Raw genomic sequence first — 15020 nt, forward strand, 5'->3', positions numbered from 1 at the left:
TAGCCTATGCTTGGAGCCAAAGTGTTGGACGAAATTGAAGACCTAATTGAAGACCAAAGTGTTGGAACCTTGTTCCCTTTAGTTTTAGGACATTTAAACCTTTCCTATATCCTTAGCCGTGCATAACATTCCAACATTCTACTCCTTCATTTCAGCCACACTCCCACATATCATTACTTATCATCACCACTTATCACTTATCATAATCACATATCATTACTTATCATCACCACTTATCACTTATCATAAATCATTACTTATCATCACCACTTATCACTTATCATAAATCATTACTTATCATCACCACTTATCACTTATCATAATCACATATCATACACTTATCATCACCACTTATCACTTATCATAATCACCCATAATCATTCACATAAATCAGCCACATGCATTCACTCTTCATAATTCAACCTAGCTATCATGTTTCCCCTTTCATCATTCCCTCACATTCTTTAATTCAGCCAACACATGCTTACACATGCATTTTCAGCACCAAAGAATCATTGCAAATGCATTTCCAACCCACATGCATCATTTAATCATTCAAACATGCAGCCACATTCACTTTACCTAGCTGTCATGTTCCCTCTCCCATCCATTTTCAGATTTCCACCAACCAATCTAGTTGTCATTACACATGCATTCCCTTCTTTAATCATTCCTAGCTGCCATTCACATGTTCTCCCATCCCTTCTCTCCCTATAAAACCATGCATTGCATTCATTCAATTCATCTCATTCTTCCATACACATTTCAGTCACAAACACCAACCATTCCCTTGTGCCATGCTCTCTCCCTAATAATCCAAACACCACACCAGAAATCATCCCATTGCCGTGGCCTCCTCCTTCCATTTTCACCACTCCCCAAACCATTCACACCATCAAACTATCCATTAGACCTTGTGCTACAACGAAGAGGAAGATAAGAGGGCCTAAACATTCATACAATTCAAGTTTGAGTTGTTGGAATGTTTAGGTGTTTCTTTGATTTCAATGTTTAATTTCAATACTCTTTGTTTTGTACGAATGAGGAATGGAAGAGAAGAGGGCCTAAACGTTCATACAATTCAAGTTTGAGTTGTTGGAATGTTTAGGTGTTTCTTTGATTCTCTTTGTTTTGTATCATGAGGAACTAAACCCCCCCTTGGCTAGGGGGGGATTCGAAATATATGTTTATGCTTGCGTTTTGATTTGATTACTTCTAATTGCATTTCATAAGTCGTGGATTCAATTTGTTTAACTGTTTGATTGATAACTTATTTATGTATGTTTATTGAGAGTGCACGCTTAATTTTCATGCATGAATATGACGCTAGAATATAAGTGAGTTTCACCTAATAGTTACGAACTTATATTCACAAGTAGTGGAGGTTGCTTATAAACAATCGCGTTAAACGAATTCTTGGCATAAGTTTCATGCAATCATAGTAACGAATGCCTCGTCAACACTTATAATTTTCATAGAGCGTAATGATTCTTGCTTGTATCTCTATTATGCAATCATGTAGGGGACTTGTGGGAAATGTTTTGGGTTGTCGTATGCAATCATCCAATTCAATAACGTTAGGAAGATTTGAAGGTTAATTTAAGCAGACCTAATTAACCCGGGGTGATGAGTTTCATAATTTATTGAAATGCAATTGGAAATCTTTTTATTATGCAAGTGTAACATGTGTGGAGATGAACCCCTTGGCTAGCATCCATTCATTCCATTTCATCAATTTTATATTTACATTCTGTCTAGTTTATTACCTTGTTTCGTTATTTCAATTTTCCTCCAAAACAAATCCCCCTTTAATTTGAAGTCTTAGATTAGTTAGAAAGTGTTTTGATTTGTGTTTCTAAGTATTTTGATTCAAGTTTTCATCCAATTTCGTCCAAATTAGTGTAGGTGCTCAAAACTGCCCAGAAAGTGGTTTTTAGGCAGTTTTGAGTCTTCTAGTTGCTGTTTTGGGTTTTAGGTTTGTTTAAGTGTTTTAACTTTTAGTTTTGCATTCTTTGAGTCTAGTTTAGTGTTAAAGTGTCTTAATTTGTGTTTTAAAGTGTTTTGAATCAACCTTTAATCTTAAATTCGTCCAAATTTGTGTTTAAGGTCAGAAACTGCCTAGTTAGTGTTTTTAGGCAGTTTTGAGTCTTTTGAACCTGTTTTGAGTCCTTTGAGTCTTTGTGAACGTTTTTAACTTTGTTTTTATTTTTTTGAGTCAATTTAGAGGTTTTAGCAAGCCCTCCTAATCCCCGGTCTAGAACGATCCCTACTTGCATCCTTATTACAATTTGACAACAAGAGGGTTAATTTGTGTGCGTATAATTCTCGCATCAAATTTTGGCGCCGTTGCTGGGGATTAGCAATTTTGCTAATCCCTTGGATTGTTTTTGTTTCTTTTATTTCACTTTGTTTCTGACTTTGTTTAAGTTTCTGACCTAATTTTGTTTCTTATTTCTTAGGTACTAATGTATGACTAGAAGCTCTCAACCGATTCGTGCGAACATCTTGGATTTTGACGACGATTTTGAGAGGAAGTTGAGAAGAGCTAGAAACCAGCAAGAACACCATCCACCAAATTCCGAATCTGACCTTGAAGAAAACGTACAAGAAGAGAAAGAGGAAGCCACGGCAGGGATATTTGAAGAAGTCCAAGGCATGGCGGTGGACAACCGTACACTCAAGGAGCTTTCCGCCTCAGGTTTGGATAATGCCGCACCCTTGTGCATTCAATACCCCACGGCTGCCCAAGGTAAGACGGATGAGTTTGAATTAAAGTCAAGTTTGCTTCATCATATTCCTAAATACCATGGCTTGTCCATGGAAGATCCTAACAAACATTTGAAAGAATTTGAAGTAGTTTGCTCTAGTATGACTCCCGTCACTGTTGACGGAAATATCTTGAAGATGAAGGCTTTTCCATTCTCTTTGATGGATAAAGCCAAAGATTGGTTATATGAGTTAGCTCCCGGCACTGTCACTTCTTGGGAGAGTATGAAGAGAGCGTACTTGGAGAAGTTCTTTCCAACTTCTCGCATCATCCTCCTACGCAAAAAGATAAGCGGAATCCAGCAAGAAGAAGGTGAGTCTTTTCCTACGTATTATGAACGATTTAAATCACTTGTTGCTTCTTGTCCACAACATCAGATGAAGGAGGAGTTGCTCTTGCAATACTTCTACGAGGGTCTCCTACCTCTAGAGCGTCAAATGCTTGATGCTTCGGCGGGGGGAGCATTGGTGGACAAAACACCCATGGCTGCCAAGGTCTTAATGGCTAATAGAGCATTGAACGCTCAACAGTACAAGGGTGTAGGCCAAAGAATACCCCCACGGCACCAAGTACATGAGGTAAGTTCAACGTCCGATCTTCATTCACAATTGGCTAATCTTACTTCTATTGTTTCACAGATGGCCGAGGGAATGAAGACGCAAGGACCTGTGGTATGTGGCGTATGTTCTATCCAAAGACATGCCTCCGAAAAGTGTCCTCAACTCATTGAGAATGGCGGATGGGAGAGTGCGAATGCCATTGGGTTTCAAAGCCAAAATCAGTCAAGACATGATCCATACTCCAACACGTATAATCCGGGGTGGCGAGACCACCCAAATTTCAAGTGGAGGGATTCCCAGCAACCTCAGAACCAAGGAGGCTTTAGGCAACAACCCCCGGGGTTCTTTCTCAAAACCTACGGCCCACCCCAAAATCAAGCCCAATCCGGCCCAAGTGCCTCAGGTACGTCTCTTGACAATGATGCACTTCTTAAGATACTAACTAAGTTGTCTAATGGGCAGGAAGATCAAGCGAAGGCTATGCAAAACCAAGATAAGAGGGTGGATCAACTTGAGAAACAAATTGGGCAGATTGCCGAGTTTGTAGGTAAGTTTCGAGATCCCGGACAACTCCCTAGTTCCACCATTCCAAATCCGAAGAGAGGTTTCGAATCAGCCAAAGCAATCACCCTAAGAAGTGGTAAGGAAGTTGGGGCAGGTCCTACATCAAAAACAGGTCATAACGAGGATGAAATTTTGCAAATGGAAGAGGAGGAAACAAGGTTGCCCACGGCAAAGGTGATTCCACCTTTGCCGCAAGTCTCTATGGTCCCAAATCTGCCCAATTTGTCCCACAAAGGTAAGAATGTGTCAAATTCGGTTCATACTAATGTTTTCCCTTCAAATGTGCCTTTTCCTAGTAGGTTCATGCAAACGAAGAAAGAAGAGGTAGAAAAGGATATCCTTGAAACCTTTAGGAAAGTTCAAGTTAACATACCTTTGTTAGATGCAATCAAGCAAGTTCCGAGGTATGCTAAGTTCTTGAAGGAGTTGTGTACCACTAGGAAGAGGATGTCGACTAAGGAAGTGGTAAAGGTAGGTGAGAATGTGTCTGCCATCTTGAAACGCAAACTACCTCCCAAATGCAAGGATCCACGTAGCTTTACCATTCCTTGTGTCATTGGGAATATTAGATTTGAATCTGCCATGCTTGATTTAGGTGCTTCTATAAATGTTATGCCATATTCCATTTATGCATCTATGAACTTAGGAGCATTGAAAAATGATGGGGTAATAATACAATTGGCCGATAGATCTAACGCCTATCCAAAAGGAGTTTTGGAAGATGTTCTTGTGCAGGTTAATCATTTGGTCTTCCCGGCGGATTTCTATGTCCTCGAAATGGATGAATCGGACCATGCTCCTTTGCTGCCCATTCTACTTGGAAGGCCATTCATGAAGACGGCCCGGACGAAGATTGACGTGTATAGTGGAACTTTGTCCATGGAATTCGATGGGGAAGTTGTTAATTTTAATCTTTCTGATTCTATTAAATACCCTAGTGAGGACCATTCATGCTTTTCTATTGATATAATTGACTCTTTGGCGCAGGGATATCTTGACGATTTGAATGACGATGCGCTTGAAAAAGTCATTACACGAGGCATGGAACTCAAAACAAAGGGGGCAGATTGCATGCATACCCACGGCATACAAGAGTCATCCCATGCCGTGCCCCCTAGTGAGGAATTACTTGAAGTTGTGGCCGCCCTTGAGTCCTCACCTAAGCTTGATGGTAAGTATACTAACCGTGAGTCCATTCCCATTTCGACTAACAAATTGCTTCCATCTATAATTCAGGCACCTATCCTTGAACTCAAGCCTTTGCCAAGCCATTTGAAGTACATTTTCTTGGGGGAAAATGAAACACTACCTGCCATTATTTCCTCCTCCCTCACGACACAAGAGGAGGAGAAGTTGCTTTGAGTTTTGAAGGAATTCAAATCTGCCCTAGGTTGGACATTGGCCGATATTAAAGGTATAAGCCCTACGACTTGTATGCATCACATATTTCTTGAGGAGGGGGCTAAACCAACTAGAGAGGCTCAACGCCGTCTTAACCCTCCGATGATGGAAGTAGTGAAAAAGGAGATAATCAAACTTCTAGATTGTGGGGTGATTTATCCCATCTCCGATAGTCGTTGGGTTTCACCTATCCAATGTGTGCCTAAGAAATCCGGAGTGACAGTTGTGGAAAATGTCGAGAATGAGCTTGTACCCATGAGGATTCAAACCGGTTGGCGTGTGTGCATTGATTATAGGAAGATAAACGCCACCACAAGGAAGGATCACTTCCCTTTGCCGTTCCTAGACCAAATGTTGGAAAGGTTAGCCGGTCATTCCTTTTATTGTTTTCTTGATGGATATTCAGGTTATAACCAAATTGTCATTGCCCCGGATGATCAAGAAAAGACCACTTTTACTTGTCCCTTTGGAACGTTTGCATACCGACGCATGCCATTTGGCTTGTGCAATGCTCCTGCCACGTTTCAAAGGTGTATGGTAAGCATATTTTCGGATTATGTTGAAAAGATTATTGAGATATTCATGGATGATTTTAGTGTGTTTGGTGATTCATTTGACAAATGCTTGGATAATCTCACATTAATCTTGAAACGTTGTGTTGAAACAAACCTTGTGTTGAATTGGGAAAAATGTCACTTTATGGTTAAACAAGGTATTGTTTTGGGTCATATAATCTCTGAAAAAGGAATTGAAGTTGATAAGTCTAAAGTAGATATTGTACGTTACTTACCCTCTCCGACTTCGGTTAGAGAGGTTCGTTCGTTTCTTGGCCATGCAGGATTTTATCGTAGGTTTATCAAAGATTTCTCGAAGATAGCACAACCTCTTTGCCGACTCCTACAAAAAGAAGTGGCGTTTGAATTCACCAAGGAGTGCACGGAATCATTCAAACAACTCAAGGAATTGTTGACCACGGCACCCATCATTGTTCCACCGGATTGGAGTCTACCTTTCGAGCTCATGTGTGATGCGTCCGACTATGCTTTAGGAGCTGTTTTAGGACAAAGAAAGGACAAGAGGCCGCATGTCATTTACTACGCCTCCCGGACGTTGAACGATGCACAATTGAACTACTCCACTATGGAAAAAGAACTCCTTGCCGTTGTCTTTGCTTTAGATAAATTTCGATCATATCTAATTGGAACTAAAGTAATTGTTTTCACTGATCATGCAGCTCTGAAGTACTTGCTCACCAAAAAGGAGGCCAAGCCACGGCTAATTCGATGGATATTGCTACTTCAAGAGTTCGACATAGAAATTCGGGACAAGAAGGGAAGTGAAAACGTGGTGGCTGACCACCTAAGCCGAATGGTGCATAATGAGGAGTCTTTGCCGATTTTGGAGACATTCCCCGATGAACAATTGCTGTCCATTAAGGTTAGTGCACCTTGGTATGCCGATATTGTTAATTTTTTGGTGTCAAAACGTATTCCAAGTGAGTTCACTAGGCACCAACGTGATAAACTTAGGCATGATGCACGGTTTTATGTGTGGGATGATCCGTACTTATGGAAATTTTGCCCCGATCAGATTATACGTCGTTGTGTGCACGATTCTGAATGTCATTCAATTTTGAGTTTTTGTCACACATATGCATGTGGAGGGCATTTTGGCACACAACGCATAGCCCTTAAGGTGTTACAATGTGGATTTTATTGGCCTAGTATTTTTAAAGATGCTAAAACTTTTTGCTTAACATGTGATAAATGCCAACGAATGGGTGGTATTAGTGCAAAGGACCAAATGCCGCAGGTTTCTATCCTAAATGTTGAAATTTTTGATGTTTGGGGTATTGATTTTATGGGTCCTCTTCCTTCTTCGTATGGTTTTACATATATTTTGCTTGCGGTTGATTATGTGTCGAAGTGGGTGGAAGCAAAGGCCACCCGGATTAATGATTCTAAAGTGGTTGCAGATTTTATTAGAACTAACATTTTTGCAAGATTCGGAATGCCACGAGTGATCATTAGTGACGGAGGGTCACACTTTTGCAATCGGACCATTGAAGCGTTATTGAGGAAATACAGTGTCACCTATAAGGTTTCTACACCTTACCATCCTCAAACGAATGGCCAAGCCGAGGTTTCCAACCGAGAGATCAAGCAAATCCTAGAGAAGACCGTTGGGCCAACAAGGAAGGATTGGAGCTTACGGTTAGATGAGGCACTTTGGGCGTATCGTACGGCGTACAAAACCCCCATTGGGATGTCCCCCTTCCGACTTGTCTATGGCAAGGCGTGCCATCTTCCTGTTGAATTGGAGCACAAAGCACTTTGGGCCATTAAGAAGTTTAACATGAACCTCGAGGAAGCAGGAAGTCAAAGGAGATTGTAATTGAATGAGCTTGATGAGATACGGCATGAGGCGTACGATAATGCAAGCATTTACAAGCAAAAGACCAAAGCTTTCCATGACAACATGATCCGTGGGAAATCATTCTCAATTGGGCAGAAAGTGCTATTGTTCAATTCCCGTTTACGTTTGTTTCCCGGTAAGTTACGTTCTAAGTGGATTGGACCGTTTGTTATTACTGACGTATCTTCTTATGGTGCCATCCAGATTCAAAGTCTCAAAACAGGTCATGAATTCCAAGTGAACGGACACCGTTTGAAGCCATATTATGAGAACTTTGTTGAACAAACCGTGGAGGATATTTCTTTGGGTGCCGTGGGCACAAATGGAGAGTGAATGGGTTTTTCGTCCGGCTGTACGACGTTAAAGAAAGCGCTACTTGGGAGGCAACCCATGCAATTCAACAAAGGAAGCCCAAGGAATCACTTCAATTCCAGATTTGCGTTCCTAAACCCTTCTCTTTGTTGTGTATTTCGTTTCTGCCATGTTTAGTATGTTAGTTGCTGTTTGTTTGTTTGTTTGTTATTTGTGTGAGTTATGCCTTAAAACATTGAGGACAATGTTTGAGTTAAGTGTGGGGGTAACCAAAGTGTTTTCTTGCAAATTCGTAGGGTTTTGTCACCCATAATTTCAAATGTTGTTTCTTGCGGTTTTTAAGTGTTTTTGAGCAGTTTTGGGGTGTTTTAGTGTGTTTTGATGCAAAAATCCGAAAATCACATAACAATTTGAAAAATTTGTTTTAAAAACCCAAAAAGAGTTGTTTTTGTGTGTTTGTTTGTGTCTTAGGGTACCTTCCAACACAATGAGGAGGATTCGGTTTGTAATTACATGCCTGTTAAAGAGAGTGATTAACATGGATGAAAGTTTGATCTACTCTTTGTTTATGCTTAGTTGTGGTTATAACTTATGAATTCACATGCAATCATAAAAAAATAAAAATAAAAAAATCAGTTTTTGTAACATGCTTGAAGGAAGGAACTCAAACTAACGCTACAACCTTGTGAGACTTGAGCCTAAACGTTTATTTGGAGAGTTAAAATCTGTGCATTCTTTGTTTTCTAAAGTCGTTGCATGATCTCATTATTCTTTGCTTGGTTGCTACTTAGAAGGCGTTTCATCATTTAGTTCCAAATGCTAGAACTCATGCCCATTTCATTCAAAGCATGTTATTAATTTGCATAACACACATTCAAGATGAAGTTGTGTAGTGACCACCACCTTAGCCAAAAAAGCCGTGTGCCCTATGTCATTATGTTTTGTAGGTTTTTAACCCCATTGAGCCTTGTTAGCCGTCATTATTTGTTAACTCATGTTTTCCTCACCTAGCCTAGATTAGGACTATCCATACCCTTGTTCTTGAAGCATAGCAAAGCATGATTCAAATTGAAGTCCTTTTGATTTATGTTGGCAGAAAACAAGTGTGGGGGAAGTGTTTTTCATGAGGAATTGTGTGCTATAGGCACGAAAAAAAAAAAAAAAAAAAAAAAAAAAAAAAAAAAGTTGAAAAGTTGAGAAAAAGAGTTCCAAAGTATTGTTTGTTGAAGTAAGGGTCCAAAACAATGAATTCGGCCCTAAGGAGTTGTCTAAATCTTTCCCTTGTGTTTTAAAGTTAATTTCTGCAATCTAAGTGAATTCTAAGTCTCAATTTCATTGCTTTGCTTACTATTGCTTGAAGAACGTTTGTTTTCCCTATCCTTTCCTTGTTAACCAACACCCCAAGCCCCATTACAACCCTTAACTTCTATCTTGAGTGTTATGTGTTTCAATTTGTGGAGTTTGAATTTGGTATGAGCATATGGTGTCACTGGTTCTCGCATCTAAGTAGTAGCATTCCATTCATGAGATCATATCTAAACATGCTTCTTAACTCTAGAAATTGCATTCGTTGTGAGACATATATGTGAGCATTCGTTTTCATATCTACATCAATCTTCTCACATATGACTAGTATAGGGTGTGGAGTTAGAAAATCTGAGTGAAAATAGAGTGTATATCTTGTAAGGAATTGAGGGAATTCTCTAAGGCATGTTACTACATTCAAAGCATTGTTTTAATTGATTACTTGTGAACAAGTGAGTAGTGGCTTTAATTAAGTATGTGCTTGTGTAAAGAGGACTCAAATCTGTGGGGATAACGATCTTTAACATGTCATGTGCATTGGAAATCCCTGAGGCAAACGTTGGAAGGTTTAGGTTTTGTTTTGGTTAGTTTGTTTCGTTTTGTTTTCTTTCTTTTGTTTGTTTTGCTCGAGGACTAGCAAAAGCTAAGTGTGGGGGAAATTGATAGGAGCATATTTATACGACTTAGTTAGCTTGTTTTCTTGCATTTAATTAGCTAAACTATGTTAATTATAGTGTTTAAAGTTATTTTCATGCAATTTCAGGTTTTAGTGTCAAAGTATGCAAAAAGAAGCAATTTGGAGCATTCTAGAGCATTTTTGGGCCAAGATTGGATAGTGCAAGCATGGTGGCATGAGGATGGACGAATTTGAAAGGCTTGAATTCAGTTAGGGAGTTGCAAGGGGGCCTAAAAACCTGATTTCTAGAAGGCTACATTTCAGCCACATGCACTCCTATCCTTTAATCCATTGCAGCCACATGCACTCCCATCCTTTAATCTATTGCAGCCACATGCACTTCCATCCTTTCATCATTGCATCACAAATCAGCCACATGCACTTTGCCTTTCATCATTGCACCACAAATCAGCCACATGCACTCCCATGCTCTCCCATTAATTAATTCAAGTCCATATCTGATTTCCCTAGGGTTCTAAGTGCCTATATATACTCATATTAACCCCTAGATCAGATCACCACCTCTCATACACATTCATTCACGCCAGAAATTCATTCCCTTTCTCTAACATAGCCATACTTCACCATTCTTCATATTTTCTGCCCAAAAACACTCCTTGCCTTCCCCTCCATCCATCCCTACCCTAAACACATCATTCTACATCATCCACAACCCCCAAAACTCACCAAAACCCCTTGTGCCGCAGCAACTAGAGGAGAAGAGGCTTAAACGTTCATACAATTCAAGATTGAGTTGTTGGAATTTTTAGGTGTACTTCGATTCTTGTTTTCAATGTTTACTTTGTTATTACTCTCTAAGTTTGTTGTAATCATGAGTGGCTAAACCCCCTTGGTTAGGGGGGAATTCGAAACCATGTACATGCTTGCAATATGATTTGATTACATTCAGTTGTTATTTCATAAGTTGTGGATTCAATTCGTTCATCTATTTGATTGATAACTTATTTGTGTACGTTGATTGAGAGTGCACGCTTAGTTTTCATGCATGAATATGATGCTAGATTATGAGGGAGTTTCACCTAATAGTTACAATCTTATAATCACAAGTAGTGAAGGTCGCTTGAAAACGATCGCGTTGAATGAATTCTTAGCATAAGTTTCATGCAATTCATAGTAACGAATGCTTCGTCAATGCTTATGTTTTTCATAGAACTTAATGATTCTTGCTTGTATCTCTATTATGCAATTCATGTAGGGAACTTGTAGGGAATGTTTTGGGTTGTCGTATGCAATCATCCAACTTAATAACTTGTGGAAAAACTGAGGGTTAATTAGTGCAATTCACGGTTAATTTGGGGCGTTGAGTATTTATAATTTATTGGAAGAACAACTGAAAATCGTTTTGTTTGCAAGTGTGACATGTGTGGAGAAGAACCTCCTAACTATCCTTTTATCCATCCTTTTTATCCAAAAACATTCTACAATCTGTTTAGTTTAAAGTTTCTGTTTTTTATTTCAATTTTCGTCAAAACAAAACCCCCCTTTACTTTCTTGTTCTATAGTGTTTAGAATCTGTTTAATTTGTGTTTTAAAGTGTTTTGAATCAACCTATAATCTTAAATTCGTCCAAATTTGTGTTTAAGGTCAGAAACTGCCTAGTTAGTGTTTTTAGGCAGTTTTGAGTCTTTTGAACCTGTTTTGAGTCCTTTGAGTCTTTGTATTGTCCAAATTAGTTAGAAAGTGTCTTAGTTTGTGTTTATAAGTGTTTTGATTCAATTTGTTATACAAATTCGTCCAAATTCACCAAAGTGCTCAAAACTGCCCAGAAAATGTTTTTAAGGCAGTTTTGAGTGTTTTGGGTGATGTTTGAGTCTTTTGGTTTGTTTTAGTGTTTTAAGCTTTTAGTTTCGCTTTCTTTGAGTTTAGTTTAGTGTTTTAAACTTTATTTTACGTTTTTAGGTCAGTTTCCAAGAGATTTGCAATCCCTCCTAATCCCCGGTTAAGAACGATCCCTACTTATATCTATACTACAATTGTCAAAAAGAGGGTTTAATTTGTGCGCGTATAATTCTCGCATCAAATTTTGGCGCCGTTGCCGGGGATTAGCAACTTTGCTAATCCCTTGGATTGTTTTATTTTCGTTTATTTTTATTTTTCTAGATTCTTAAATTTGTTTTGTTTCTTGTTTTAGGTACTAGTTCATGACTCGGAGTTGCTTTGGACCTACAAACACACGAAAATAGCTTAAAGTACTAAAATAACTAAAGAAACATAACGTAAATGCACGAGAACAAGCCATTTAAGTCGCATGAATATGCTCCTATCAGCTAACAATTTAATCGTGTCCTCAAGGGTAGGGGCAGGTTTTGGTTGGAAATTTTGGAATTGATTGTTGTTCTTCCATGAAAGGTTGGGATGATCTCTCCAACTTGAGTTATATGTATTGGAATACACATCATTCCTTGGCCTTTGATTGTAAGAATTCATGAGGTTCACTTGTTCTTGAACATACTCGGGGTAAGCCTCCCTAGATGGACATTGGTGAGTAGGATGGCTTGGTATATTGCAAATGGCACACACTTCATTAGTTTTTGGCACCATATTGAGCACAGATTCAAGCTTCCTTTCTAGGTTAGCTACCTGCAACAAAAGTTCATGGTTAGAACTTGTTTCATAGACTCCAACTTTCTTACCCCTTAAATCTTTGTGTTGAGCATTAGACCCCAACATCTCATAAATGTTATATGACTCTTGAGCATTCTTTTTCTTCAATGCTCCACCTGCTGCATTATCAACAGTTGATTGATAATTTTGCGTTAGTCCATCATAGAAAATTTGCATTTGTAGGTGAAAAGGTAACCCATGGTGTGGACATTGTATCAAGAGGCCTTTAAAACGCTCCCAACACTCATTGAAAGGTTCTCCATCATCTTGTTTGAAGTTGAAGATTTGTCCCCTTAACGTGGCTGTCTTTTGAGTGGAAAAGAACTTCTCCAAGAACTTCTTAGCCACGGCATCCCATGTGGTGAGGGAACCTGGTGTTAGAGTCATCAACCAACTCTTGGCCTTATCTTTCAAGGTGTAAGGAAACACTCTCATCCTCAAATTTGCTTCACTTACTCCCTGCAAAGGTAAACCACTCACAACATTGTAAAACTCTTTAATATGAGCTAAAGGGTCTTCATTAGGTAAGCCATAAAATGAAGGAAACATATGGAAATGTGAGGATTTGAGATCATAGTTTCTAGCTTCTGTGGGCAGCAAGATGCATGAAGGTGAATTTGGTATGATTGGTTGAGCAAAGTCTTCCAAAGCTCTAAGTTCATCTTGGTTGCCCGCCATCTCTTCCTCTCTTTCCCAATTAAATTGCTCAGATCCTTTACTTGTTGAACTAGGTGAAATCCTTTCCTCTTCCTCACGGCTAATGGATGAACTTGATGGCACAAAGTTGTCCAAAGTGTGGCCCTTTAACCTTTCAATTCTTTGGCCTAACTCAACAAGTTTATTTGACATATACTACCTGAAACAAAGTAACACAAGTGTGAATGAAAATCAAGAAGCAAACAACAATGAAAAGAACAAAAATAAACTTAAAAACGTTTGAAAAGACTCAAGGGACTCAAAACAGATTCACAAAACTCAAAACAAGCTAAAAACTTTCAAAACTGCCTAAAAACACAAACTGGGCAGTTTTGACACTAAACTCAACTTTGGACGAAAATTAGGTTTGGACTTAACTCAAAATGCTTCAAAACACAAGATAAGACAGATTCTAAGCCTAAGACTTAACAAAATATGGAGGGATTTGTATTTGGACGAAATGCAATTAAATGGACAGATTATAAAGAAAACAGATTGTCAAGCAAATTGATGTAAACCAATGGATAATAGAATGGCTAAGGGATTCTTTTCCACACATGAAATGTATGCAACTTAAATCAACTTCCAGTTATCAATTTGACAAGTTATGAACCTTGACACTAATCAAAATAGCAAACAAGCAAACAAGCAATTACAAGGGACTGAAATCAGTCCCCGGCAACGGCGCCATTTTTGTTGATGTATATTTCCTTCCTAATGCTTGAATATATTTAGTATAATGGCACAAGCAAGGGTGTCGAATCCACAGGGACTAATTGGACCTATGTAATTACTTGTTTTGCAAGAACTCTAAGAAATGAATCAAACTAATCAAACTAGGCAGAATAAGACATGAATCAAACTAATCAAAATGGGCAGATTTGTTATTGTAACTTGAAAGTATAATAAAATGAAGTAAACACAAATAAATGAATCAACAACTAATTAAATGGGATAGTACCAATGGAGATGAGGCTAGGGATTCGATTTCACCATTGCTCAACTAAGTCCATGTTTGTTAAATTAGTTTGTACTCATTCATCAACCTATTTCTTGAGTTTGTTTCACTTGGACATGATCAACCATATGATGTGTGGATTTGATCAAATGTCTCTACTGATGAACCTAATTGTGATGTGCAACTTTGGTTCATAATCAAGAGTATGTAATGCACAAGAAACTTTCATAAAACTAAAGGGAATAACTCGGCAGGATGTGTGCTAAACACTCCCTTCATTCATTCACATATCTACCAAGATTATGCATGATGTGTGTTCTAATCTTGGCTACACAACTTTGTGATTAATTCAAATGATGATCAAACATTAAAATCAACACACTAAGTCACCATTAAATCAGAGAATGAAACAAGAAATAGATGAATGAACTGAGCATTCTAACTTAATTACATGGCAAACTTTGCAAGGTTACATCGAATCCCTAGGGATAGATTAGTTACAATTCATGTTTACAACAGATTTGACATAAAAATATAAAACATGAATGAACATAGAATTGATAAGAGAAAACCCTTGAAGCAAAACTGGTGTTGAATTCCTTGAAGAGTGCCTTGGTGTTGCTTCTCCAAATGTGGTGCGGATGAACTAGATTGGCTTGGTTTGAATGGTTTCTACCCTTGGGACAGAAATGGACAGAGAATGGAGTGAAATGGGAGAGTTTTAGTGTGTGTAATGGACTG

The 15020-nt window shown here is 38.6% G+C and overlaps 1 pseudogene; it reads left to right on the forward strand.

Annotated features, from left to right (window-relative positions):
* The first annotated feature begins 12818 nt into the window (after positions 1 to 12818).
* LOC125473381 lies at positions 12819 to 12929 on the forward strand (annotated as a pseudogene).
* The last annotated feature ends 2091 nt before the right edge of the window (positions 12930 to 15020 follow it).

This window comes from the organism of the source record quoted next, unplaced genomic scaffold (assembly GCF_019419815.1).
Source record: "Pyrus x bretschneideri cultivar Hongxiangsu unplaced genomic scaffold, Pyrus_bretschneideri_v1 Contig84, whole genome shotgun sequence".
Lineage (NCBI taxonomy): Eukaryota > Viridiplantae > Streptophyta > Magnoliopsida > Rosales > Rosaceae > Pyrus > Pyrus x bretschneideri.